A 5,241-nucleotide genomic window follows, 5' to 3' on the forward strand; every position below is an offset into this window, starting at 1 on the left:
TACGACCTTTCCTTCGCAATTGCGAAGATGGATGGATTCAACAGGGGTCGCAAATGCGACAGTTTCTTTGCATTTGCGAAGGCGCCAGGTTTCCAAAGGGGTTCGCAATTGCGAACCCTGATTGCAATTGCGACAACTGAGATCTGCTAAATGAAATTTTAGACGGGATTTCATTTATTTTTACAACTTTTCAAACCCTAAAAAACATCTTGGGCGATTTTTCAAAGGCATATACGCTTCCAAATCATTGGTAAGTCATTTCTAACTCATTTCTTTCAATCTAATCCATCTTTTTACATGATTTCATTTCAAAATCAAGGGTTTTTCATGGGAAACTAGGTGATTTTGGGTAGAACTTAAGATTTTCAATTTTTGGGGATTTGGACCTCGATTTGAGGTTCGATTTCAAAACAAATTATATATTTGAGTTCGTGGGGGAATGGGCGATCGGGTTTTGGTTCGAACCCCGAATTTTGACCAAGCGTGTCCGGGGTCACTTTTTGACTTTTTGGGGAAATAATTAGAAAACCTATTTTCACGCATTAGAATTGGTTTATTTAGCATTTATTAATGTTATTAAGTAAATTGTGACTAGATGCACGCAAATTGATGGTGGAATCAAGAGGTAAAGCGGTAATTGAGGCTTGATTATGTTCGTGGCATTGAGGTAAGTGTTTGGTCTAACCTTAGCTTGAGAGAATAGGAGTTGTGGTCTTATTTGCTATGTGTTAATTGTTGAGTACGACGTATAGGTGTGGTGACGAGTATCTATACGTCGGTGTCAAGCATGCCCGTGAGTCTTATACTATAATTGTTGTGACTCTGTTATGTATTGTCCATGCTTAATATGATGATTTCTAATGTTGAACAAGGTTCATGGAAGTATTCTTGGTAATTGAACATTGTAGAGCATTGGCTCAAGTTGAGAATTGAGTTGTGAAGTAATTGTGAAAAAGAGAAGAGGTTTATGATATTGTTTTCCTTGCCGGGATGTTATTGCTTATAATAGTGTTTCCCTTGCCAGGATGTTATTGCTTATGATATTGTTTCCCTTGCCGGGATATTATTGTTATACTATTGTTCCCTTGCCGGGATTCTATTGTGATTTTATTGATTCCTTTGCCCAAATTGCTTTATGATTGTTGCTTGGGTAAGGAAAAGTGTAAAAGCACGAAGGGTGATGTCGTGCGTGATATTTGTGAGTGAGTGTTAATGCACGAAAGGTGATGCCGTGCCGATATTGTAAATGTAAAAGCACGAAGGGTGATGCCGTGCCATAATATGAGTGATAATGCATGAAGGATAATGTCGTGCCATGATTATGTGAGGTAAAAGCACGAAGGGTGATGTCGTGCCAAATATATTGATTCTTATGGTGAGAACGAGAGTAAAAGCACGAAGGGTGATGTCGTGCACTTGTTATTGTTCTCCTTATTCTTGCTTATAGCTGAATTTTGGTGTTCCGTATGCTTCTTTACTAAATTTCTGTTTGTACATGATATTCCCCCGAGCATGTTTCCCCTTCCCATCTTTAACTGCTAGTTTCTGTTGTTATTATTTGTTGTATATGATATAACTGCACAGGTTTATTTAGTAGTCTTGTCCTAACCTCGTCACTACTTTGCCGAGGTTAGGCTCGACACTTACCAACACATGGGGTCGGTTGTGCTGATACTGCAATCTGCACAGTGTGCAGATCCCGGTGCTGGAGTATTTGGGCAGTAGAGAGGTTGTTGCCTTCAGTCCAGCGGAGACCCGAGGTAGTCCTGCAGACGTCCGCAGGCCTTGGCATCCCATTCTATCTTTCCATTCTATTTTTATATATTTCAGAGACATATTTGTATTTTCCATTCTGACCACTGTTTGTAGTATTCGTAGATAGTCCGTGACATTGTGACACCAATTCTGGGTAGAATTGTATTTTGGATTTTTGTATTAGTATTTAGTTAAACTATTATATTTAGTCTTCCGCATTTCTGTTTATTATGATTATTCCGTTGTTGATCACCTGTTAATTCATAAATGATAAAAAATTAAGGGAAAAAAAGGTAACAAAATCTGTATTACTTGGCTTGTCTAGTTTTTACAAGTAGATGCCATCACGACTCCCGAGGGTGGAAAATTCGATTCGTGATAGAGAAATTCTGGGTAACGAATTCTAACTCTAATTTGGTTCTAATACATTAATCTATTGTTATTTTCCTCATCTGATTAAGAAATTTGAGAGTAGAACTTTGGAAATGGGGGAAAACGTTCCCCAATGAGAAATCTGAGTTTTGAACAAGAATTTGACGTCGGATTGGGATGATTTTTGTACGAGTGAACTCGTGAGTGAATGGGTGTTTTAAATTGGTAACTTTTGCCGGTTCCGAGACGTGGGCCGGGGGAGGATTTTTGGGCGTATTTCTAATTTCTCGTTGTAGCTTTAAATTCATTAGTTAAATTAGTTGCTTGTAGTTTTATTTATGTTATGTATTTGATTTGATTAGATTTGAGCCACTCGGAGTTGGATACTCGTGGCAAGAGCGTGATATTGGATTAATTTTGAGCTGGTTCGAGGTAAGTGGGTTTGCCTAACCTTGTGTGGGGGAACTCCCCTTAGGATTTTGGTACTGTTGTTATATGAATACCGTGTACGTGAGGTGACGAGTGCGTACATGTGCTAATTATTGAAAAAACTCGTTTTCATTAAGTAAATATCTATGTTTTCCTTTAATGGAGCAATACTAGTATATGAAGCCTCCTGTTTAGCTTAGGAAAGCATGCTTACGTGGCTTAACTGTCTTATCTGCTTAAACTGTTTTACTTGGATTCTGTGTAGCATGTTTAGGGTAGAAATTACCTGTTTATTTGATACGAACTTGAATAGAACTGTAGATTTCCTTCTCGAGAATGTTGCGTATATTGATTTGGTTGTATATTTATTTTGGGACTACAAAACGTTATTCCGGGAGATCTCCCTGTGTTGACACCCAATTTTGTCCTCCTATACCCGAATTTGTCATACTGAGCTGCTATTTTAACTTTAAAAAGTCATAATGATAGTTTTAATATTTTTATCTTAATTCGAGTATTATAAGCTCATCCTTTACCTTTATTATATTTTTTGCTACATATTTTATTCGTTAAATTAATAGTTTCCCTTAATATAAGGCATTATAATTTATTTTTAATTATATTTATGTAAATGTGTATTTATTTAAATATTTATTTCCGCCTCACATATTTTATGCAAGTATTTGAATTACCTTTTGTTAATTATCTTCTTTAACTTAATATTGTCATTATTTATAGTGTCATCATTGGCGTTGTTGTTATTGTTATTATTTTTACATTTTTTTAAAAGAATTTTTCTACATATAGAAACTTTTAAAAAATATAAAGCATTTACAATTTATTTTTAGCTTGATCAAATATTTTATAAAATAGGATTTTTTTTCTTCAACTTCTTGTATTTTATTTACTAATTACCATTCCCAGTTATTTTATTACTAGGTCATTCTATACTTTACCCAAAATTCCCTAAGCCTAATCTCAAAAATTATTCCAAATCTTCTTCTTCCCAATTTCCCGTCAACCCCATCACCGAACACCCCTATTCTCCTCCTTCAATTATTTGATCCATTTACCTTATTTAGCTTTTCTCTCTTTACTTTTTTTATTTTTATTTTTTCTTGCCTTAATTATCCTTTTCATTTTTTTTAATAATTGTCATTGACAATCTCTTCCCTAATCACTCAAATCAGAAAGTATTTCTTCCTTTAAAGAACGATTTTTAGCAAAACATTTGGGGGTATGAATCTTTTTGGAGAATCTGTCCAAATTCAAGATCTCTCACAAAGTAAGATAAAAGCTTTGGTACTTTTCCATTTTTTCTTTCCTTTACAGATGATTGCTTCTTCTTTTTTTTACCTATCTTGGTTATAAAAAGTCCGAATCTTTTCATGTGATTTTTTTTAAGTTTAAAGCTGCACACAATCTTTATTTGATCGGCACTCACTCTAACGGCTCTTTGCCTTTTAATTCAAGACCATATTTTGCAGAATCCTAATTTCTCTACTTCCCTTTTATAATTTGAACTCTAGTGTTGAGTTAGTCTTATAAATACATCAGTAGGATACGTACGGGGAGGACTACATTTTGATCACAGCTATTCCCTGCGATTATCATACATATTATTTACTAAGATTCATTACACCAGTTGCTCTTTAATTCTCGCTTTGCCGGCTGTAAGGCGAGGCAAAGTTTATTTCTTTTCATCCCTCTCGATATTTGGATTCTTTCATGTTCCTGCTATTCAAAGTTCATCGCTGGGATCGTTGGTTTATTTTTGCTGTCGAAGCTCTTTTCGCGGGCTATTTATTTGGATTTCAGGTTTTCTTATTAATTTGGCACTTTGCAACAGGTTAGTTTCTTGTCATTCTATTTTTAGTCTCCCTGTTGTGGTATTAGTTAAGTATAGAATAGTAGCTTTCAATATTTTTTCTTAGTTTCATGCGTGGTAGTTGTACATAGAGTAGTTTGTTTAAATGTTTACTCTGCTCGAGTACTATAAACAGTCATCTTGGAAGCGCCCAGGTACATCCCTCAAACTCTTTGTGGGTTGTGATTCTTTGAATTACATGTGACTTTTCACGCACTGGAAATTGTATGCCTAAATTTATTTAATTTCGGATCATCTAGTTATCATATTTGGGATTAAAAGATTGCATCAATGAAAGTGATACCACCCGATTTGTTAATACTCCATACTTTAACTTTTTCCCAAAGAATCATGAACAATATCCATATGTTTTCATGATTTCTACTGTGAATGCATTAACACATAGAAGAATGCTTTAGTATATTGATTAATTTGTCTTTCATAAAAAAAGAGAGGATAATATGACTGTTCCATACGTATGAACACTTTGTAGTAAGAGGGGTTATGTGCTAATTGCTATTTGTTTGGTTCATTACTTGTCCTCATGTTTTGGCATGCTTAAATTATTTACTTGTTATCTTTTAAAATCGTTAAATACATGTCTATATGGACTAATTAATAGGAAAAAAAATCAGATTTCCTATGTGCTATCTATATGTTAAGAGAATTGGTCAAGTTTTAATCATAAATAGCAACATAGACCGTTTAAAGCATCTTTTTTAATTTTCTGATGTTTACTGCCTAAATTTACAAGTATTATTTTAGTTCATTTGGAGCTCTATTCTAGTGATGAAACTATTTTGCAAGTACTTGAGTCT

The sequence above is a fragment of the Nicotiana tabacum genome, chromosome 7, assembly GCF_000715075.1.
Source record: "Nicotiana tabacum cultivar K326 chromosome 7, ASM71507v2, whole genome shotgun sequence".
NCBI classification, from domain to species: Eukaryota; Viridiplantae; Streptophyta; class Magnoliopsida; order Solanales; family Solanaceae; genus Nicotiana; species Nicotiana tabacum.